This window comes from Dreissena polymorpha, chromosome 1 (genome assembly GCF_020536995.1).
Source record: "Dreissena polymorpha isolate Duluth1 chromosome 1, UMN_Dpol_1.0, whole genome shotgun sequence".
Classification (NCBI taxonomy): domain Eukaryota; kingdom Metazoa; phylum Mollusca; class Bivalvia; order Myida; family Dreissenidae; genus Dreissena; species Dreissena polymorpha.
Window position 1 is genome coordinate 187,069,797 of NC_068355.1, and position 25,915 is coordinate 187,095,711.

The following is a 25,915-nucleotide window of genomic DNA, read 5'->3' on the forward strand; positions in this document are numbered from 1 at the left end:
TATTTTATTAATACCATAATATGACATTGTGAACCCGTTGTCACTTTTTTCCATCATATATTACGAATTTATGATATAATATTACGTCACTCAGATCTACATGTGACAGCTTTGGACCCCGTTGGAAATAAGTTTTATACGATCTTTCGTCAAAACTTTACGGGTTATCCAGTGCACTTTTATATCTATATTTCAATATAATTTAATTTTGACCATTAAGTGTGATAAAGTGTAATAGAGTATATTATCTATGATGGTGACTATCTGTGCTATTTCTGAATTGTTAATAACTGTTCATATGGATTTTAGTATTTTGTTATGTGCACAAATAAAATTATTATTATTATTATTGTCTTGTACATCAATAAAGTAAATGTTTTTCAACGTCAAAAATGACAGGAGATGACGTCATGACGTCATACATTACCATGTGACATACAATTGCGCCAAAATAAATAAATAACATATACCGATGACAATTTGTACATATGGTACATAAAATATATGAAATGCAATATATTGGTATACTTTTTAGTTTGATGTTGTTGTTTTTTTTATTTAAATATACAGCCGCTATCAAATGTGCTTGTTATGTCATTCTGGTTAGTCAAACTACTCAAGTACCTTTAAAATCTTACACTTTCTTACATCCATGACCGCCCAATACTGCCATGACCACTCAATGCCATTGGACCTTCAACCCTCGTGTGAGTACTTAGTCAAGATAAAACATCTTCACATCGCTCGATGCTGTGAATAGTAAGTTTATGTGCATACTTTTTACACAGTGCCTCAATGGTCAGAAGAGATCTACGGAACGCATTTACGTTCTACCGGTGATTTTGTTATATTCCTTACGCATAGTCCAGTGTAAAGTGTCGTTATGTCGTCAGATTATCAAAACGTTGTTTACGGTAATCGTATGCAGTGGTCGGCTGAAAACATACACTCAGAGTAAGTATGTTTTTTTGAAAATGTTTTGTCCCCAATAGTTGGTTCTTACTTGTTATTGAGTCTCTGTTTGAACACGGTTTATAATTTAAATAATATGTTATCACGTAATGAGAAACATTGCTTCTGTTTTTAATTGTTAGCGCCAATAAATAATGGCGAAACGTAATTGCATTCTACGCATTTTACTAGAGTGAACTGATGTCAGCAAACTTATAGAGAATAACAAGTTACTGTCATATCGATGTGTAAATATATCAGCTGAGGCTTAGAATACAAGAACAGTGAGTTTCTTATGTTGCACAACGATAGGGCAGTGACCTATTTTTCTGTTTTCTAGTATCATACATCTACGTCAATATTTTAAAAGAAATAATAAAATATTATCGCTATGATGCTACTTTTTTTAGCTTGATTAAATATGATGTTTAAAGTTAGACGTTTTAATAATTACGTCATACGCACTTGCGTTTATTATTTTTAAAGTGCGTTTTTAGCTGTTGTGTTGCTTTTTGTGTCTTAAATATATAACATCTCGGTTTCAAATTATTTGTTTAGTTGGATTTGATTCTTGTTTTAACAAAACTGATGAATTTATAGTTAATTCCGAGTAATATGACCTACCTCCAAACATGACGTGATATTAAAGAAATGTATCAGGCAGCGTTATATCAGGCAAATATCAATGTAGTGGTATAATAAAAAAGGCTTGACCGGTATTATCAATTTCAGACAAGGAAACAGGTGCGGACGCATCAATGTTGCTTCCGGTGATAATCATTCCTGCAGCAGTAGCATCCGTTGTTTTGGTGACGTCACTAGCAATGTGTTTATGTCACCTAAAAGCGAGGCGGAACTTAAAATCTGCGTCAGACGGAAACGTTCGTGACGTCACGCGGCTCATTCGCAGACAGATCGTTACCACCCACGCAGTTAAGCCGAGTCTTGTTTGAGCTGAGACCTTCTGTTGTATCAAAGATCTCGTAGGAAATTTTAAGTTACGGCGTAATTTTGCAGTTTAGAACATAGTCGCTTAAATGTGATCTGTATGTACCTGATATAAAAGGGCTTGTGGAAATGACAAAAACAACTTTATACAATGTCAACATTAGATTTGCAATAGATATTGGTACTTTAGACGCACACTGTTTCGAAAATAAAGATATCGTGCTGTGTATTTTCCATACGATGGTGAATATTATTGTTTGCCCTTCATGGATATAAGGAGTACTGCAATATTCAATATGCAGACGAAATAACACAGCGCTGTACCGATAACTTTTACATTACGCATTTGACATGCTGTCCATGCCAACCTTTCTCTTGATTTGTGCGCATTTATTTAACGGAATGTTGTTAACTTAGTTGTCATTTGTTATATGAATCTCACTTTAGGAAAATCAGGATTGGTGCATGTGCTTAAAGTGTCGTCCCAGACTATCCTGTACAGTCTGCACATACTAATCAGGGACGACACTTTGCGCTGTTATGGATTTTTTAATGAAGTTTTTTCTTAATGCAAATCCAGTTTATTTGGAAAGTTTCGTCCCTGACTGCAAAGGCTAATCTGGGACGAGACTTTACGTACATGCGTTAAGCCCTGTTTTCACAGAACGTTGCTTATATAATGATGTATTGATATGCATGTATACATTTTGCATGGCGTGTTTAATTGTTTCTACAATTATTTGTTCAAATTGTTAATTTATGTTAATATACATTTTAACTATGTTCATGTATATACATGTATATGTTACTATATTACAGTACTTGTCAATTTTTTGTCCATGTAACGTCAAATATTTATTTGAAAATATGCTTACATGTTCATGCATTTTATGGTGATTATTTAACACAATAAAAGATAACACAATCATTAATAAAATAATGCATTTGTTAAATTGTATTATGCATTAGCCACAGTGTTTTAGACGTCCTGTCAGATATTTTGATGCGATTAATTCTCATTCTTTACTTCAGCCGTTCATTTACAGCTGAACGAAGCAAATAGGCGCGTGATTTATATTAATAATAGCATCTTTGAACTGTTTCTCTTTGGAGTGCGGACCACAAACAGCAGGATTTGAAAAAAAATTGTAGATTGTTTTTTCCGGCAATAACATTATGTATACAATGTAGTAAAAAAAAAAGTTTTATGAATGCATTGTATAATTGCGCAGATTTTTCAAATCACATCATTTCAAAATGGAATTTCTTCATGAATAACACTACATAATAGTTTTACTAATGCAAGCAATGAACACGTCAATCAGGAAGCCTCGTTCTGGGAAAACTGGTTCTGATTTCATGAGCGTAAAGTCTCGTCCCAGATAAGACAGTGCCTTAACTGGATTTTCGCTAAGAAGATACTTCTTTTAAACGAAAATTACAGTCACAGCGGAAAGTGTCATCCCTGATTATCCGGGGCGGACTGCACGTGCTAATCTGGGACGACACTTAACGCATATGCATTTAGCCCATTTTTCCCAGAACGAGGCGCAATGTAATATAAACACTACCATTTTTTATTTTATCAAAATACTTCTGAGCTCCCCATAATTGGGAGATATATCTCCATTAAACGTCAACGACTTTACGTGATTTCAGTGCGAAAGCGAAGTCTCAGTCACGTTAAAAACTGTGGTTCACACCTAAGGCACGTATAACATTCAAGAGAAATACTTTATCATTCGAGATCGAACATTGCACCTTTCCCGCTGGAAATGTGCAATGCGGCGACTTCTGGTGAAGAACGAGGCTCGTACGACTTGATTCGAGATCGTTCGAAACTAATTGTTTTAGTCCCGCAACCGTGAGATCACATGGGAAAGATTTCAATTGAAGTAGCTTTAACTTCCGGGTGAATTTTTCGGCTCGTTTTTCTATGGAGAAGGCAAGCAACTTGTTTAGAAGATGCTCGTTGACGACCAGGCTATTCAGCGGGACGTATGTAAAACACGGCTCTACTACGGGACCCGTAACCTCCTTGTACTCCACCTGTAAAACACGTACGTGATTTATTAACCGGACGAAAGCAGCGAAATAAAACGCTACTGCATGTATAGTCGCTCTGGGCCAACTTGGGCAGGTGCCCCCGTATTCCCAGAGCGAGACTCATATTGTATTTACAAACAGATTTGCGCCGTTGGTTATTAACATGACATGTGCATTACACTGTTGGTGCCTTTATACATACAAGTAAGTTAAACTGTGGGTCGTTATAATGGGAATTACATGATATTAAATATAAATATTAAAACACTTAAAATAACAAAACACTTTCAAGAATGAAGCTTGTTCGTGTGTCTTAAAATTGAAATGTGAAGACAGGCCCCCGAAGGTATTCCATAAACATTGAAAAATAGAACATGAAAATATGGTCTATGCACGGAATACCCAGAAATTTACATACAGTGTACATGTTTTAAAACGATATATATGTTGAATGTTATTATATGTATTAATCGGGCAAACACAATGATTATTTATATACATTTGTATTCATTATCCGATTAAAATAATGTGCTATTATGAACACTATATAAGATTTATGATCCAATAGCATTTAGTAAAAAAGTAGTTAAAATTTAATTTGAGCCCTACGTCAAACAATATGTTAACGTGTGGTCTGTTTAAGCAAACCGATAATTTAAAAACTTTGGGATCAGATATAATTTTTATAAGATGTTATAATACCAATGTTTTGTATATTCAAAAATGACATGTTATGTAAATTTCAAACATGGTAAAATAAATGAGAAAACAAGGAGAAACCAAAATGTTTCTGAACACGTTCCTGTCGAGTTTAAATGCCTGTATGGCGAACTCGGTCCTTGTGAGCACGCGCTCGGTGACCCCCTGCCCCAGCCCATTCCGGTCGTCCCTGAACACGTTCCTGTCGAGCATTACCTCGTGCCAGCCATCGTCAAGGGCGGCAACTCCATGTGGCTGCCTTGAATGCAGAGTTACCCTCTTGCCCTTGTCCTCTAGAATCGCCATCGTTGTCAAGGGATAGTAGTTGGTCTCTATCGGACGCTGTCAGTTATTTCGCCTGCCCATTAACATGAATCCGTTCTGGTCGGTGAAGATGTCTCCGTTATCTACGTCCGTCTGAAGGCGCATTATGATTTCGGTATTCACAAGCGACGGCTCGATGTTCAAGTCGATTTCGTTCTTGATGAACACCGACGTCGCCTTGACGTTGTACTTGGTGAATTTCTGTGAAAATCCGGATTTGTAGGTCAAGCTGAATTCCTTTCCACTGATGACCTAGATCTTTGGCGTTGTATCGTATAGAACTTTGATCTCTGGGCTTGATCCTTGGGCTCGAACAAGTAGGCGCCGCTCTTTCCCGGGTTGTATTTAAATAACCACCGTATATGTTCCAGTCTTCATATCGTTAATGCTCTCTAGATTGCCCAACCTAACGTCAAACTGTACTTTAATGAAATCGTTTTCGATTAATATGTATTTCATGAAGCTTTTGCTGTTTTCGTAAAAAAATAAAACGCTTGACTCGATGGCGTCGTTCTGGCCTGTTGCAGACTTTGAGATTGTAAATGTCCGGACCTCATACGTTAACAGTTTCACAGAAAGCGACACAATACTCAGTCCATTATGTGTGGGAAGGATGGGTTCGGACGCTTGGTACTGCTTTATGTTTCTTTCATCATCCGTTACCACTTCATGACCCTGAGCAATGCATACACTTACAACGCCCTTGCGCGCATGCTCAACCGGATTCGCAACTACGATTTTCAAATTTTCAACCTGAAATTTCAATTCGTTCAACAAGAGCAGTGATCTTGGACTCTCCTTGTCGAAGCTGTGTTTCAGTGCCGTCGTTGAGCGTACAGATCCCTTCGCGAGCAAGAGACTGAGCGCGAAGGCCAACGCTTCCCGCGCCTTTCGGAACGCGTTGGTAAGCCGCTCCTCGTCGTCTGAGACAACAAACGGAAGTGACGTACCGGTGATCCCGTCGTGATGCTGAAACATACCAACGTCCCGCCTGGCGTTCCGCAGCCTACCCATGTTACCTTTGTAGGATTTGGAGAATTCAGCGCAGACTGTTTTGGGTGTCCTGTATTGGTGAAAGGCTGAAACGCTGAACACGTCGGCTGTGCGGATTAGCAGCTCAATTTCGCGCGTGAATCGTTTCAGCCAATTCCGCGTTGTAAAATATCCAGGCCACGTGTCGTTTTTAATATCTGAGTAAGGAAAAAAGGCACTGCTTAAAACTGGAAATGCTTTTTCCTGTCCGTTTATTTTTCGTAATTTAGACTCGACCTTAGGAATGTAATCGAAGAAATCCCTGATCGATTTTGCGTTTATATATTGCATAAGTTTGCCGTAATTCGAAACGTCTCACAACGTCTCATGATGGGTGAATCTCGAGCAGCTATTCCTCATCCGAAGCGTCAAGATTTACAACAGGAATGTAGGACGTAAGTGTGAACCTTTAATTTGGTGAAACTCATAATTAATGGGTTTGTCGTGCGTTGTCATTTCTTGTGTGGAAAATCGTTATGAAAATATATTGTAAAATGTAAAACCGTTCAATCGTTTATATAAAAAGATTGTCAAAATAAAATGTTTCGTATCAGAAGCTTTTTATGTGTTGTAAGTCAATATGATTGGTCAAACAATGCCATGTTTGTTAATGCATATTTACACAACTCTCTTCGGCGTATGGAATAAAGACATGTTTAGTAATAGAAAATTAACAAGAACCCTAACCATATGAGTCGCGTTCTGAGAAAAGCGGGCATAAAACATGTGCGTTAAGTGTCGTCCCAGATTAGCCTGTGCAGTCCGCACAGCTAATCAGTGACGACACTTTCCGCTTTTATGTCATTTTTCGTTTAAATGAAGTCTTTTCTTAGCAAAAATCCAATTTAGGCGGAAAGTGTCGTTTAAATGAAGTCTTTTCTTAGCAAAAATCCAATTTAGGCGGAAAGTGTCGTCCCTTATTAGCCTGTGCGGACTGCACAGGCTAATTTGGAACGACACTTAACGCACATGCATTAAGCCCAGTTTTCTCAGAACGCGGCTCTTCTATGCGTCGTGTAGGACATTCGTCACTTGTCTAAAATAAAAGAAAAGCGGATGGTTACAATAATTTTTGTCACAAGTAAGCATCTGCATATAGTGATAATTCCTATACTCAGGACTTGTCCATCGTTGCGCGTGTCAATAAAATATCAAAATAATACTAAATAAAATGCATTGAATCAAACATTGTCCATATCCAGTTCAATTCCCGTTCTTGGCGGCATGTGAGTTTGGTTGGTTGTCACCATACCGCACAAGTGGGGTTTCCTACTGCCCCCCCCCCCCCTAAAAAAACCCAAAGAAACAACAAAAAAAAACACCACAAAACCACACCAGAAATTAAAAAAATAATAATCCTGACTTAAAAATAAAGGTAGAAAATAGACGTTCTATGTTTTTAAAGTTAAAACAAAAGTTTAAGTACTGTTTTATTATTTTACTTCGTGAGAACACATCATGTGTCCTCACATGGTTTATTATGTATTTCTTCGTGATCAAAACATATGGTTTGTTGATTAAAGCCACACACTTTGCCTCTGACCATAAATGAAATACTTGTTAATCAATACATATAGATGCAATTTGAAAATGTGCAAAATTGTCATTAAATCTAAAGCCTAGTTAGCAAGTTATTAATTAATAATTGTTCAAACGGTACCGCTTTTAAAACCGAAAGTAGGATTTCTAGACGTATACGTCCATTTCGACAAACGCGATTATTTTTAAGTTTTAAAACGCAAAAAAGACGGATTTCTACCTTGTAAACACCAGATTTATTGTAAATGGCATAGATAAAATTAAATATATAGCCTATATTTAGCCAGTAATTTATTATTTTTCAAACGGTTCCGCTTTTAAAAATAAACCGAAAGTAGGACTTCTAGACATATACGTCCATTTCGACAAATGCGATTATTTTTAAGTTTTAAAACGCAACAAAATATGGATTTATACCTTGTAATCATCGGATATATTCTAATTGACAAAGATAAAATTAAATACATAGCCTAGTTAGTAAGTAATTTATTACTTTTAAACGGTACCGCTTTTAAAACCGTAAGTAGGATTTCAAGACGTATACGCCCATTTCGACAAACGCGATTATTTTTAAGTTTTAAAGCGCAAAAAAAGACCGATTTCTACCTTGTAACCACCAGATATATTCTAATTGGCATAGATAAAATATGTTTCTTATTTATACTTACATTTAATATGCCAAATAAGTTGTTAGGCTTTGAGACGCAGTTTTTTCCCCATATTCAAATAAAACTATATCATCCGCGTCATGCGAAAATCGGTCTTATGGCATATGCGGCCAGAGTAGCTCAAGCCAAGCCTGCGCACTTTCCCATCAATGGCTACGCTTTCCGCTTTAAAAAAAGGTACGCAAGGTTTGGTAATAACTCCAGAGTAGTTTATTCAGTATTCATATTCTTACAAGACTGTGCGATTGCGCAGGCCTGGCTGAAGCTACATTGGGATCATATTGCATAAGATCGATTTTTGCATGACCCGTATACAAATCTCATTGCGTCTTATAAATAGAACATCTAAGCACAATACTTGCCGATAGAAAAGTGAATTCACCTTGTGTTGTTTATAGCAAACTGGAAAACATGTCCGTAGACTATTTTGACTTGCATACGTCACACATGTGTGGTTAGATAATTAAACGATTTTCCTTCTACATGTATCATGGGCACTCTACTATTAAGTAGTTCTGTCTCACAATACAAGACAAATGGCATTTACCGATAGGTTTTCATAAATGTCTTTCCCTAAAATGTGTGTTATTTGATATATTGAAAACAATACTGTGTTATCAACAGAGAGTACTCTGCATTTGCAGATTTTGCTTTGACCAATAGCATGCAGCTATTCTGGCGACATGACTTCGTCAGCATCAAATTGCATCACATAAGTTATCAAATTTTAGGATTTACCAGCATGATTTAGTAAAATTATTATGTATGACGACGTCTCAATAACGTCTCTGTCACCTTGATGAAAAGTGTGCAAACGTCTTAGTGGTGTATTTCCTTAAAGCGATTTCCTTAACGTTACGTCAAGTTTATACTGAATGCAAAGACGATGGTGTGCTCAAGTCTTAATCCAGTCATTTTTACTATTTTCACATTAGAGACCCCTGTGACATTGACACTTTACCGGAGAAATCCAAAATCAAACTATATTAAATCTCCGCAAACGCCAATCACAATGTGAAATTTGAAAGCTCTTAACAGAATAGTTCTTAAGATATTGACTGTAAACCAATGTCGACCCAAGTATGACGGCGAACTAATGGACGGATAGGCCAAAATCAATATGTGTCCCCTAGTTTCAATAGGGGAGACAATATAGTACTAATACAATGGTTCATAGTATTTTTATTTGAACTCGCAACACTTTTCCACAGTACAATACTATTCCCATTTAAATGAGATAACTTGTAGTTATCTACTTTAAATAGTGTGCAGGAACAGACTTGGATCAGCAAAAAAACATCACTAACATAAACATGTATATCTCTTTGAGTCACATAAACTATATTATTTCCATAACAAATTCAATGTTTAAGCAATAACTTGTACACAACATTTTGCACATAGAGACCATCATAACCATACCATTTCTAAAAGATAATTCCGATCCAAATTAATTAAAAAAGATATTTCATGCATATCGAATGCATGACATATCTTGCGTGGCGTTCTTTCTTACATTATTAAACATACATCTTTTCACAGCTACTCTGCAGTTAAATGTTTTCTGCCATCGTTCAAGATGTCAACATTAAGTTTCTAAACCTTCAAGCAAACAATGTTTTTCCTACCGCACATTCAAAGAAATATTCACAAATAAAGTCATGAGAATTTAAGTGCCCACATAGAAAATCAATAAATGCTGTTGATTTATTTAGAGAGCATAGCATTGCACAACCGAAATGTTTAGTATACTTTAACCTCTACGGACTAAACACTGGTTAGTATTGATGGATAAAACAACATAAGTTGTGTAATGTGCTTTGTCTAAACCATACACTACATGTAGGCGAGAATATAAACACTTCAATTTAACATTTAAGGGCTGTTTGTACAACATGCATGCCCCCCATATGGGCTCTCGGTTGTAGTGACAGCCATTGTGTGAATATGTTTATTGTCACTGTGACCTTGACCTAGTGACCTGATAATCAATAGGGATCATTTGTGAGTCATGATCCATGTACCTATGAAGTTTCATGATCCTAGCCATAAGTGTTCTTGAGTTATCATCCGGAAACCATTTTACTATTTCGGGTCACCGTGACCTAGACCTTTGACCTAGTGACCTGAAAATCAATAGGGGTCATCTGCGAGTCATGATCAATCTACCTATGAAGTTTCATGATCGTAGCCATAAGCGTTCTTGAGTTATCATCCGGAAACAATTTTACGATTTCGGGTCACTGTGACCTTGACCTTTGACCTAGTGACCTGAAAATCAATAGGGGTCATCTTCCAGTCATGATCAATGTACCTATTAAGTTTCATGATCCTAGGCCTAAGCGTTCTTGAGTTATCATCCGGAAACTATTTTACTATTGCGAGTCACCGTGACCTTGACCTTTGACCTAGTGACCTGAAAATCAATAAGGGTCATCTGCAAGTCATGATCAATGTACCTATGAGGTTTCATGATCCTAGGCATAAGAGTTCTTGAGTTATCATCCGGAAACCATTTCACTATTTCGGGTCACGGTGACCTTGACCTTTAATCTAGTGACCTCAAAATCAATATGGGTCATCTGCGAGTCATGATCAATGTACCTATGAAGTTTCATGATCCTAGGCCTAAGCGTTCTTGAGTTTTCATCCGGAAACCACCTGGTGGACGGACCGACCGACAGACATGTGCAAAGCAATATACCCCCTCTTCTTCGAAGGGGGGCATAATTATTTAGCTAGACAATGGAAATGTATGAAACTTAATTTAACAGATAACCTGGTTATAGTTTAGATAAATATTTTAACATCATTAAAATAGTATTTACAGTAATTTAACTTTAAGGACTATGAAGACACAAGTCAGACATATGCACACACAACTGTGCAATAAATAAGAGAGTCTTTAATCAATATGAGGTACACAATCAATTTATATAAAGCATTTAATAAGTTTCTATAAAGTTTATATAAACCCTATATTTACGAATGCAAAATGTTCATTTAGAAAAGATGAAAATATTTACACATTATTGTAAAAACTGCATCTTAAAGTATAAATCAAGTTAAATACAAATATGCTTGTATGGTAACAATTGTTTGATATGCATTTAAATTAACACAAAATGTAATTTTATTTTCTATGTTATTTTCAGCTGTTAAGCAACAGAACAACAATGTTGCATGCATTCAATTACAGTTCATTATAAACAATCACATATTTAAGGAAATATGGTCTAATGGTCGAGTGGAACAAACTGTAACACAAATAGTAAACTGCCGCTATCATCAGCCATAAGTCAATTCTTATCATGTATAATATAAATACAAGTACAATATGATTGCTACAATATGCACATGTCTTGAACAGACATTTTGAGCAGAACATTTCCTTTATCGTCGCAATTGCAAAACTGTAAGCATTGTATGGAAAACTAAATTTTATGATTTCAAATAAATGCCATTATATTTTTATTACACGTGTTTTTTAACAATGAGTATCATATTGTACCATAACTATTAATTCATTGAACAGACGTATAATAGTTTAGTAAGTATTCCACAAAACCCCAATACAAACTGATGGCTGAGTATTAAGTGTGTCATATTTTTAATAGCTCTATTAATGCACTTGTAATGTTGAGAGATGAACAACATTATTATCTAACAAGAGATACAACTTTTTTCAAGCAAAAACATCCCTCTATCTTGCGTACAAATATTCATCACTCTCGCTTGATTTGCAATTGACTGATTTCCAAGTTGAATATATTAATTTCTCTTAAGATAATGCAAAACAAAGTTAAACCAATCTTTCAATAGTTGCTTGACTTTATTTAGTGAAAGGCATTACATATACTAGTAACAAGATATTCCTATTGTCTAAAGGATATTTGCCTCTTCAGAATGTGTTGTTCTGTATCATTAAGAAAGTTTTAAATGAGCATTCCCACAAGCAATGTTTGTTTTTATTATCTGGCATCTAAAAGATGTTCATGATGAAAATTGTTTGTACAAATACATGTTAACAGCGAAAATCAAAATGGCAACAATAAACGCATGATTTTCATTAACAATACAATCATTTCGCAATCGCTCTATATACAAATGACTAATGGAGTGACCGATATACACATTGATCAAGAATTCTTGGTCAGGTTAATCTGGTCGTCTAAATGTCTATACACAAACATATAAAGCATAATAAACTTTACAAAAACAAAAAATAATTATCATAACTTTAGACATTATTCCCACATCTTATATTTTCGTTTTTAAATGCTCAGTTTTAAAACATATAAAGCATTTAAGCAACAAAAAAGTCATTCTTAAATCATGTTCAAACAAATTAATAAATGACTGGTAGTAAAAACCGAATAGACAATTTAAGGAAGATTAAATGATTTTGTCTAAAACTAATCAATATTGTCTTCAAATACTAAGATAATAAACAAGATGCTTGACAAAAACACCTGACACCAATGGGCACACTTAAGAGTATCAAAGCCTAAGCATTAAAATTATCCACCTGTCTAAACAATGTGTGTAACTACCACCTTTATATTACATGTTAAGCCCAAAAAAACTGAAGCATGTCTCATTACATGAAAAGAATACATTTTCTTTTAATTTTGTCAAAGTTACCAGCATCATTTAAACAGCTTTGACAAATGTTAAAATCAATATTCATAGACATATATTTAGAAACATTATATTTTCCTTAACATTTCCAAAATAAAATTTCATAATACAGACAATGTAATTGGATAGATTTGCTAATTTTGCTATTAAAATTATATTGTTCATTATTGCTTTTATCACGTAATCTTAATCTTATTATACTGAGTATTTAAATATAGTTCATAAAAGCATTTTACATAAAATGACTATCAGCATCATAGTTCCAATAAAACATGAACTATTGTTTTCTTTGAACACAACTTGGATGGTCACATAAGAACATGGCTGGCCACAAGACTGTCTGGATTTCCACTTTTTGTTGTGATTTGTCATTATGCGACTTCTGTCTGCATCAATTCATTAATTTTCCACCTGTCCCAATTTCAAAAATGAGACCTTCAATTGTACATGTTCACACCGGACACGGGGTATGTACATACCTTCAATTGTACATGCTCACACCAGACATGGGGTATGTAGAGACCTTCAATTGTACATGTTCACACCAGACATGGGGTATGTAGAGACCTTCAATTGTACATGTTCACACCGGACATGGGGTACGTAGAGACCTTTAATTGTACATGTTCACACCAGACATGTGGTATGTAGAGACCTTCAATTGTACATGTTCACACCAGACATGAGGTATATAGAGAGACATTCAATTGTACATGTTCACACCAGACATGGGGTATGTAGAGACCTTCAATTGTACATGTTCACACCAGACATGGAGTATGCAGAGACCTTCAATTGTACATGTTCACACCAGACATGGGGTATGTAGAGACCTTCAATTGTACATGTTCACACCAGACATGGGGTATGCAGAGACTAGCACATCTTAAACAGCATTTATATCTCTGAGCTTCTTCGGTATGGGGTTAATATGATAACGACGGTAGCAACAGGCTGTCCTTCTGATTTGCCGGTTTGATTTCGTCAAGGGACGTCTGAAAAAAGAAAGATTCATAACAGTTAATGTCAGTTGTTCATTGTATGTGTGTTACGGATGATAAACAAGAACAAGAATAGCACTTTTATACATTGAGTTACATTTAAAGTTAATCATAACCACTTTATTACCAACTAACTATAAATCTCATCATCAATCAGGAAATATGGGTTGATATTCGAGAAACATGCATTTCTTCCATTGGAAAAATATCACCTTATCATTTATAACAATAAGAAAGGGCCAACTAGCCAAAGCAAATAAAACGTGCTGGAGAAGAGTTTTACTGAGATGTATGTGTGAGGTAGGCAAAAGGCAACCGATGCAACCACATTTTACTTTTGACTGAAAACTTCTCTACTATAAAATAAATGAACCAATACTAGAGCTTTGTCACGGACGTGACAAATACCCCACATGCTGCATTGACACAGGTTATTTTGCATGTTGTCTTCACAAAAAAAGCGCACACCATGCTCAATGTTTAAAACGCACTTAGTGACCCCGTGACCTAGTTTTTGACCCGGCAAGGCCCATGTTCGAACTTGAACTAAACATCATATAGCTACAACTTCTGACAAAGTTTGGTGAAGCTCTGATGAAAACTACTTGAACAACTAAAAACTAATAATAATGCCGTAATATGTGATCAAAACGAAATATTAAAACACTGCCAAATTTTATGAAAATCTTTATAAAAAAGACAACAATATAGATATAAACATCATGAACGTTTCCATACCAATATCTGCAATAAAATAAACCCAGAACAAACGCAAAATGAATAAAGATACCTATCAGAGTATGAATGCGCTAAAGCACTGCTAGACATGAAAAACAATAAAAGTCCAGGATCAGATGGCATATCTGCAGAATTTTACAAAATATTTTGGAATTATATTAAGCAATATGTCATTAATTCTCTTAACTATTCTTTAGACACCATTATTGGTGAAGATAAATCTAACAGATTTTAACAGATTTTTTCTAACAGAATTGCAAAAACAAAGCATAATTACTTTACTACCTAAGACCGGAAAGGACACCCTTTTGATCGATAACTGGAGGCCCATCTCGCTTCTTAACGTTGATTACAAAATAGCTACAAAATCCATTGCCAATCGTATAAAACCTCATTTAAATAATATAACCAGTGTAAATCAAACAGGATTTATCAAAGGAAGATATAATGGCGAAAATGAAAGACTTTTGCATGAAATTATTGAACTAATGTATGAAAGTAACGAAAACGGTCTCCTATTTTTTCCGATATAATAAAGCCTCGACAGTATGGATCATGGGTTTATGTTTAAATGCCTCGCCATTTCGGATTTTGTGAGCACACCTTACAGTGGGTAATGCTATTTTATAAAGATGCAACATCACGCGTTACAAATAATGGTCATTTTTCAGATTTTTACGAAATACGAAAATTTACAATATAACAGAAAATACAAAAGCTTGCAAAATGGTATATAAAGCACTTATACTAAAACAAAAACCAGAAGTATTCAAACAATTTAATAAATGGAAAGAAACTCTGAATAATCAAAACATTAACCAAAGAACCATCTTCAACCAACCAATCAAATTAACTATTGACACCAAACTTAGAAACTTCCAATATAAATACCTCATGCACATTTTACCAAACAATTCTTTCCTCCATAAATGCAATCTCGTTCCATCAGCATTATAATATGCACACAGAAACGAATTTTCACTTAATCTGGGATTGTCATCCTATTCAAAAGTTTTGGATGGATATAAAAAACTTTATTTACGACAAGTTAGAAAGGTTAGAAAACTTGGAGCTAAATTATGCGACTTTATCATTTTGTAATTTGACCCAATTCACATGTCATTAACTTCATAATATTGTTGGCTAAATATTTTATCTTTAAATGCAAACAGGAGAAAACAACACCACTAGTAGAAACTTTTATACTATTTTTTAATACTAGAATTTAACTCCAGGAATTAATCCCAACAACACAAAACAAACTACATATATTTAATACTCGCTGGGCACTTGTTATGCCCAATTTATACACCTGCCCTAAAAACATCTTTACACATACTCACTTACATAAGAACACCTACCTTACTTAAAGCAACAAACACCCCTTTTTTCTTTCTTTTTTGTATATTTGTATTATAACCTTTATTGACCTGTGTACACCATTTTTGCAAACTTTTAAATATTGTTTGAAACTATTTCAAACATATTCATTTCACACCAACTATTGTTTTCATAGATGCTATGTATCACAAGTAATATAAAAAACTTTGTGAAACATTTTGCTCAATGTATGTATTTCTAGTAATATATAATAGGCAAAATACACATGCTTTATCTACAACAATCATAGTCTTCAAAAATGCTATGTACCATTATATAGTAATACATTGTGAAACAAACATACTTATTGTGTGTATATTTGACATATTATGTATTATGTTATATGCTAGATGTATTATGTTTACGAAGGAAATAAACAAGAGCTGTCAGAGAACAGCGCGCTCGACTATTCAAGTGCTTGACAGTATACGTAAGCCATCATGGGGAAATTGTTCATAATTATTCAATAATTTATAAGACGATCTTTCAAAAATAAAAAAAAAAGGAAAAACAAAATTTTCGCTGGGGTAGGGGGGTTGAGAGTAAGGGTATCACGTTTAAACGGTCGCGTTTCGTGTTTTGGTCAAAAACGTTTACAAAAACTGTAAACGTTTAAACGACAGTCAATATCAATATAAATCAGTTTAGTTCATTACGTTACGACGTTGCAAAGCTTGTTAACAGCTGCTGAAAAAGACTCGTATTAAAAACTATTTGTATCACGTGCACCACATGCCCCTTATTCACAATACCATAAACATAACAATACACTATGTACGGACTAGACGTCTTGAATTTTTAACGCGCGTCATCACAAAATTCCAGCCTTTTGTTGCATGAGCATGACCGGAATCGTCTTGACCATTCGACGCGCGTCGGCACAAAGTGCACGAGGAAATTTTTCCGACGTTTCTTCATCGGCATTCATTTCAAGAGATATGGCGAACAATCTCCGTCTAGGAATATTTTTACCTTAATTGAATTATGCATCTTTTGATGTACATCGTGTTAAGTAAAACATTGACAATTTTAAAACAGGTTTACTCTTATTTAAGGAATGTTGGTTCGATATTAATTCGTCTTTGTTACAAAATATTACGGCATGTAAGTAGACAAAGTGTAACCCAATGGTTCGACAACGACGAGAACAGTTGGTTTTAATATGACGTCATTGCGCGAATGGGATATGCACTAAATATGACTTCCGGAAATAATTGCTACTTTCAGTTTGGAGATGCAAAGGCACTGATGCTTTTAAAACGGACATAGGGATACCGTTTAAACAGTAACGTTTCGTTTATTTAATTTCGTTTAAACGTTTTGAAAAATCTGTAAACGTGATACCCTTAGTTGAGAGTGGGGTATAATGTGGGGGTGGGGTCATTTATAAGATGATCTTTCAAAAGTAAAAAAAAGGAAAATCAAATATTTTTTTTTTTGGGGGGGGGTGGAGGCAGGGATTCTTGGTTGGGGCGTGGAGTTTTGTTTGGGTGGAATCCATTGTGGTATTCAGGTAAGTGTTGTTTTGTCAAAGTATTAATAAAATCTGATCATAAATAAAGTAGCTATGGCAATTTAAGCAAAATGTTCAATTATCTAAGTATAAAAGGGGCCATAATTCTGTCAAAATGCTTGATACAGTTGTCTGCTCTTGTTAATAGGTTGGGGTCATGTTGGTAAACAAGTATGCAAAATATGAAAGCAATATGTCAAGGGACACAGGAAGTAGTTGGGGTAGTATGCAAACTTTAACATAGATTTATCAATAATGCATATTCTAAGTATAAAAGGGGACATAATTCTGTCAAAATGCTTGATACAGTTGTCTGCTCTTGTTTATAGGTTGGGGTCATGTTGGTTAACAAGTATGCAAATTATAAAAGCAATATGTCAAGGGACAATTAAAATAATTGGGGTAGTACGAAAACGTTAACATTTGCACGCCAACGGAAACGCCGGGTTGAGTAGGATAGCTCCACTATATATATTTCATATATAATAATCGAGCTAAAAATGAAATAAAAAAAAAGAAAACTAATTGAATAAGAGAGTGGACACCATGCTCAATTTTTAAAACGTACTAGACATCATGCTCAATTTTTATAACGCACCAAGTGTCCCCGTGACCTAGTTTTGACCCGGCATGACCCATATTCGAACTAGACCTAGACATCATCTGACCAAGTTTGGTGAAGATCGGATGAAAACAACTTGAATTAGAAGCGGACACTTAATACAGACCTACCGACAGACCGACCGACCGACAGACTAGCTCATCTCAAATACCTGCTAAACTTCGTTTGTGGGGGTATAATAAACAAGAAGGCAAGTTCACATGATTGTAAATATGTCTGGTTTTATCACATTAGGAGCAATACTTTTTTAGATAACACACGACCAAAAAACCCACAGCTGGATTGAAGGATGTATTGACACACAAGGGTAAATCTACATGCACCCACCAATCTCTGAAAGTGAGGCCATGAAAAAGGAATACTAACCCTAGGTTCGCTCTGCATGATGTTCATAGACTGAGGGTTGTGGAGCATGGGAATCTCATAATCTGGAGACGATGACTGCAAATGCTCCTGGGACATACTCATTGCTCTGCTACCCAGGTTTTCTGGAATAAAAGTAAATCATGCCTCAAACAAAACAAATTCAAGGCAATACTAGTGTTTTCAACTGATTTCAACCCGACAAAACGCTTGTCAGTGCCTCGACCTATCATATCAAAAAGGTAATGTCAAAAGATTTAACTAAAGCCCACCTTGTGCCCACGATGTTCTAGAGTTGTAAAGCTTGTTGAAACTGTGAATGCATTCAATGCATTGAAGCTAAAATCAATAGAGAGAGAGAACATTAGTTCATTTTGGTTTATCACCAAACTTTATTTAAAGAATGTTTAAATAAAAACAAGAGCTCTGCGGTCTCAGACAGATGCCTCCTAAAACAGAGCCTTGACACCCATCACTCAATCCTTTGATGACATATCAAATTGATACCAATTTAACACTTAATGTCACAGTGACCTTGACCTTTGAACTAGTGACTCAAATTTCAATAGACATCATCTACTGTCTAAGACTGATGAACATGTGAGGTCTCAAGTCAATTGGTAAATTTGTTATTAATTGGAAACGATTCTCGCACTTATTGTGACAGTGACTTTGACCTTTAACCTAGTGACCCCAATTTCAATAGGGCACATTTACCGTCCATGGTCAATGTACATCTGATGTATCGAGCCACTAGGTCAATTTGTTGACGATTGATTGATCGGAAAGGATTTTCACATGTATTGTGACATTGATCTTTGACCTAGTGACCCCATTTTCGATAGTGGTCATCTACTGTCCTAGGCAAATGCATATGTGAAGTAACAAGCCTATTGGTCAATTTGCTGACGAGTTATTGATCAGATCATTTTCACAATTATTTTGACAGTGACCTTGACCTTTGAACAAGTGACCCCAATTTCAATAGAGGTCATCTACTGTCCAAGACCAATGCACATGTGAAGTATGAAGCCAATATATCAATTCGTTGACAAGTTAGTTATAGGAAATCAACTGGTCTACCAGCACACGAACGACAGACCTGCAAACATCCTGCAAAACAATATACCCCCTCTCCTTTAAAGTGGGGCATAAAATACACGTGGCGGGTTAACAAGAAATGGTTTAAATATACTTGTTCAAGAAAAAGTGTTATACATATATGAAGATTTACCAAATGCAACACTTTTCTATGTTTCAGTACAATAAAAAAAACTAACGTGAGAACAGTTTAAAAGTAATTTACTTGTGTTTTATTTTGAAATAACTTGAATTTACAGGGTTTACATTTACGCACTGTTATTTTTTAAAGTAAAAATTAACCTTGATAACATTGATATAGTGACTCATCTGAGAATACGACAAGTGAAAGTATGACAGCTTGTTCATTGCAAAAGACATGTGCACAGGTCGGTACTGATTAGTCTCTTTATAGGCAGGGCGCTACTTCTAATAGGGGTCTGATGCAAAGACAGATACACACTCTTTTTAATTGCGTCCTTACAAACCGACAAAAAGTATGGTGGAAAAAACGTGTCAGAATGAGTGCGCTGTTGTAGATTAATTTAATATTTTAAATTGATTTATAACAAACACCATGTCCTATTGATATTCGACACACATTTGCATTTTTTAGAAAAACAAGAGCTTATCACAATAGTACCAAATCCCTGCCGACATGTGTTTGCGTGTATGACATTTGTTTTAGAGTAGAATAATATTTGTAAAACATGGCACCTGTGCCATCCATTTATATTTTAAGGATCAATTATTTATATAGTGTTTGAGATATGCTGTAGAGAATAAAATATAAAGAAATGAAAGAAAGCGAGGAAATTAGAGAAGAAGACTATAAACAGTTACTGTTCTTTGTCACTGTATTTTTCCTTACAAGTTATGCAAATGCTTTATTCTTTCTTTTAAACAAAAATATTCACACAACTTTACACAACTGTGGGCACAATGTTAGTTAGTTTAAACGTATTTATTGCATCAAATATGCATGGGATTGGATTACAAGTTTTTGCAACATTATTTGTTAGTTATTAACCCTGAATAGAATATAACTTACACAGCCTCTGAATCCCATGTGTGGTGAGATACAGTGATATTAATTTGATCTTGTGCAAAAGTGACTTGGCCAATGATAATTTAGGGCTTTGTCACAAGATGACCATCTACCAATCAAAGCAAGACTTCATGGGGATCAAACAACTGAAGTATCAATTTAATCCCGTGAGAAATGTAGATGTTGTTTGATAAAATCTTTTTACGTTATATGCAGACAAAAACGCTCATTTTACTGACCAACTACATGTAACGGTGGATGATTTCATCGCTAGGCACTCAACGTTGTGGGGTGACCCTTGACCTGGTTAGGAAAAGAGAGGCAACATGATAAAAATCAAACAATAAATTAAAGCAAAGTAAACAAGGGCTGTTTGTAAAACATGCATGCCCCCCATATGGGCTGTCCGTTGTAGTGGCAGCCATAGTGTGAATACGTTTTTTGTCACTGTGACCTTGACCTTTGACCTAGTGACCTGAAAATCAATAGGGGTCATCTGCGTGTCATGATCAAGGTACCTATGAAGTGTCATGATCCTAGGCAAAAGCGTTCTTGAGTTATCATCCGGAAACAATTTTACTGTTTCAGGTCACCGTGACCTTGACCTTTGACCTAGTGACCTGAAAATCAATAGGGGTCATCTGCGTGTCATGATCAAGGTACCTATGAAGTGTCATGATCCTAGGCAAAAGCGTTCTTGAGTTATCATCCGGAAACAATTTTACTGTTTCAGGTCACCGTGACCTTGACCTTTGACCTAGTGACCTGAAAATCAATAGGGGTCATCTGCAAGTCATGATCAAGGTACCTATGAAGTGTCATGATCCTAGGCAAAAGCGTTCTTGAGTTATCATCCGGAAACAATTTTACTGTTTCGGGTCACCGTGACCTTGACCTTTGACCTAGTGACCTGAAAATCAATATGGGTCATCTGCGTGTCATGATCAATGTACCTATGAAGTTTCATGATCCTAGGCGTAAGCGTTCTCGTGTTATCATCTGGAAAGCATATAACTATTTCGGGTCACCGTGACCTTGACCTTTGACCTTGTGACCTCAAAATCGAAAGGGGTCATCTGCGAGTCATGATCAATCTACCTATGAAGTTTCATGATCCTAGGCGTATGCGTTCTTGAGTTATCATCCAAAAACCATTTTACTATTTTGTGTCACCGTGACCTTGACCTTTGACCTAGTGACCTCAAAATCAATAGGGGTCATCTGCGAGTCATGATCAATCTACCTATGGAGCTTCATGATCCTAGGCATATGCGTTCTTGAGTTATTATCCGGAAACCATTTTACTATTTCGGGTCACCGTGACCTTGACCTTTGACCTAGTGACCTCAAAATCAAAAGGGGTCATCTGCGAGTCATGATCAATCTACCTATGAAGTTTCATGATCTTAGGCGTATTCTTCTTGAGTTATCATCCGGAAACCATTTTACTATTTCGGGTCACCGTGACCTTAACCGTTGACCTAGTGACCTCAAAATCAATAGGGGTCATCTGCGAGTCATGATCAATCTACCTATCAAGTTTCATGATCCTAGGCATATGAGTTCTTGAGTTATCATCTGGAAACCATTTTACTATTCCGGGTCACCGTGACCTTGACCTTTGACCTAGTGACCTCAAAATCAATAGGCGTCATCTGCGAGTCATGATTAATCTACCTGTGAAGTTTCATGATCCTAGGCCCAAGCGTTCTTGAGTTATCATCCGGAAACCACCTGGTGGACGGACCGACCGACAGACCGACTGACATGTGCAAAGCAATATACCCCCTCTTCTTCGAAGGGGGGCATACAAATATTGATATGCTTAAATATGTTTTGAAACTAATGTTTGCGAATAAATTAAATTATAAAGAAATTCATACTTTAGTTTGTGCATTTATACTTGTATTAGCTGTCATGCATATGCATCAGTGTTGTTGATGAAAGTACGTTATAAAAGTACGATCTTACACGAGAATCAGTAATTATGCTCTATAACTCCATAAGGTTTTATTAAAACAATCCATATTGTGACAACGTTGCTGAAAACTGCTACAACTAGGTAGCTCAAACATGTAAGACAGCTTACTAGACTGCTACTGTTGTTTTTGCTGCTGCGTCGACTAGGCTTGGTACTGCCAAACACTTAACACGATAAGCTAAAAGACATATGCTTGGCAATTTGTCAAAATGCAACATAATATTTCACAATGGCTCCTTCATGAACATGATTGATTACAAGGGATGCAAGTGACTATGCTTTATTTGTTTTTAGACACTACTATTCAAACAACTTTGCGAAAACTGTGGACACAATCACACAATGTTAGTTATAACCGAGAATTGCATATAGGTTACAACGCAACTGTGGGCAAAATGTTAGTTAAAACCCTGATTAGAATATAAGTTTCATATCTTCTGATTTCCCATTATAGTGAGATACTGAAAGTAAAATAATACCGGGTAAAAGAGTGACTTGGCCAATGAAACGATGGGGCTTTGCATGCAACAAAATCACCACTTATCACTTACTGTTCAACGGTTTAACACAATTTAAGTTCCAATTTAATCCTTTGAGAAATTTAGATTTGATACAAATCTTTTTATAATATATGCAAAAAATGCTGCTTTGACTAAACAACTTAAAGAAAATTGACTCCAATATACCCTCTCCAAAAACTGCGTCCAAGGCTGAGGCTATTGCTGGAGACCGGAGTAGTACCGGTTTGACATTCCGCCTGGAATCTCATTTCACTGAAGGGTCACATATGGCGCAGTCGCACCCAGCGAGGTTTTCAGGAAGGGTGTCCTCTGAAATCAAATATCAACGAAGTGAATATCTAGTTGCATCATCAGAAGGTCATTCTTATATTTACTGCAAGGTCCAACCTTGACAACAAGTTACCATTTGACATTACATTAGACACAGTATAAAGGAGTGAAACTCCAGCTGCTGGAGCAGTATTGAATTATTATTATAAACAATTAGTAGGTCCTTTATTTAAGGCAAGTAACCGATTGCCCAAACAGTACAAAACAGCACAATACAAAACAACATAAACACAAATAAGAATAAAGCTGGGGTCACCGCCTTGAAACGGTCAATGCAAAGCATTGGGGGTTTAAACGGGTTTTGGATCGCTCAACCTCACACTTGGCCCAGCAATATTCATAATACATCCAAGTGTAAATGAAATTTAACCTCATAGCATTGTAACTCAAATTTAACAGTAATAAAAGGGAATTAAAACGCATTCAATTTAATTAGCATTTAATTACTCAATGGTGTTGAAGATACCAGAGCAACAGAGTTACAACTTTTTGTGGAACAATGGAATGAAACTATAAACAAGTGTCAACTACATTCCTTATTTATAGAAAAAGATTTAAAAATATAGCATCCACACAGGCCATAAACTATTCAAGACAATATAACACGGTTTTGCAATGTGACAGCACACTTAAAACTGTATAAACTGTCAGGAAAATTATGCCGATTGCATAAATTCTGATGGTATTTATGCTCAGACAAGTCGCATTTTTTTAGGCAGTTCATACACAAAAATAAATTAAGAACGAGAATGCCAACAAAATGCACCCAGTTAGAAGACTGGTTTACATTGATCGTGAGTACATTGGCACACATGTTTACTGGTCATTTTTTCTTCATTAAACAAGTACAGAGAATCTGGCTTGTTACTAAACTTGTACACAAAATTCTGCCCACAAACATTATTGACAACTTTCATAAAGAATCAACTTAAATTGCCTTGAAATAGAGAGCAGATGTAATAGTGGATGCCAACTGCCCAACAGCCAACATGCAGCTGCTGCTGGTTGTTCTATTATACATGAACCTTCAGGAATAACCAGGCCAATCAGGGATAAAACTTTCCACTTTTATAGAATTTTTGTTTTAAAGAAATATGTTCTTAGCCAAATCCAATTTGTAAGTGGTGTCCCTGATTGGAGTCAAACACTTTACGCATTCAACCCGTTTCCCAGCGCAAGGCTCATATCTGTTTTTAAAGCTTCTATTACTCTGATAATTACAACACAAAGTGAACATAATCTGTTATATCTAATCCTTTTAACGCCTTGTTATTTCTGTTTTAATTTTTGATTAATGTCTTGGTGTAAACATTAAATTCACTTTGCCATAGACAAAAGTAACCCAACAATGCTGAGGTTGGCATAAAAAAGACATAATTTTGTATCTCGTGAATGAAATTAAAAACAAATGATGAATTTGCCTTGTTTTCAAGTATAGAACATTTAAATTGCTTTAGAGCAAAATCTTTACATTTAAGTTTTTTTTTATTTTCAGCTACTTAAAAAACATATGGAATTGATTATGCTCTAAATCAATCTAAATGTTCCATAATTGAAAACAATTCAAATGGTAGCTAAAGATGTTCAATTTTAAATACAAATTTGAGGGTCAAGCTTGAACCTTATGCATTTTCTTCACATGTCTATATACAATACAATAGTTTGTGACTGAACCCTTAAACTTAGTTAAGATAAACTGGTAAATTAATTGAAGAGCAGAAACCTCAGTTTGCATAGGGTTTAACCTTATTTGTTAAAACTTGATTCCATCTAAAGTATTAGGCAATGCCACAGTGACCTCTTTTGCGATGGGAAGAGGACTTACCTATTGAGACGTACTGGTTGTGTTGTAGTTGGGGAACACCGTTCTCTGGGCCTGAACTTCTGAGTATAAGCCCTCTGTGAACAGATAAAAGGACCTTAGTGCATCCTAGAAATGTGTCCCTGTAAACCAAATAATTCAATGCATTCTGGAATGTCATCAATTACATTGGATGTAAATCAAGTTTGTTTGAGTAAAAAAAGAAATACATTATGTTTGAAAACTCTTGATACAAATTATATATACACAAAACACTTCATACAAACATACAAACATAGACTACTATATACTGTACACTAGAAGCAAACATTTTTCATCCATCTGAAACCAATATTTATTAAGTGCACTTCAACAGCAAGACAAATTGGTAACATAATGATTTTATTAAGTTAGCAGCCATGATAGAGATTTATTAATATATAAAACGCACAAACTATTTTAATTGAAATTTGAAGTAAACAAGAGATGTGTTCGTCAGAAACACAATGCCCCCTATTGTGCTGCTTTGAAATAAAATTTCAATATATCATTCGGCAGGTTTAGAAATTATCTCCCTTTTAAAGCTTATTTCTTCCCTTGGATTGTATTTTTTTACTTTTGACCTTATAGAATGACCTTGACCTTTCACCACTCAAAATGTGCAGCTTCATGAGATACACATGCATGTC

At 35.5% G+C, this 25,915-nt stretch overlaps 1 protein-coding gene across 2 annotated transcripts in view; it reads right to left on the reverse strand.

The window, feature by feature from the left end:
• Positions 1–9,375: 9,375 nt before the first annotated feature.
• Positions 9,376–25,915, reverse strand: part of LOC127864276 (uncharacterized) — a 213,295-nt gene continuing 196,755 nt past the window's right edge. For both annotated transcript variants that reach the window (XR_008041670.1, XM_052403946.1), the window contains 6 exons: positions 25,251–25,324; positions 23,261–23,404; positions 22,683–22,752; positions 20,833–20,896; positions 18,469–18,590; positions 9,376–13,843 (listed from right to left, as the gene is read on the reverse strand). The gene's annotated coding sequence lies outside the window, so the exon portion shown is untranslated. The remainder of the gene's footprint in view (positions 13,844–18,468; positions 18,591–20,832; positions 20,897–22,682; positions 22,753–23,260; positions 23,405–25,250; positions 25,325–25,915) is intronic.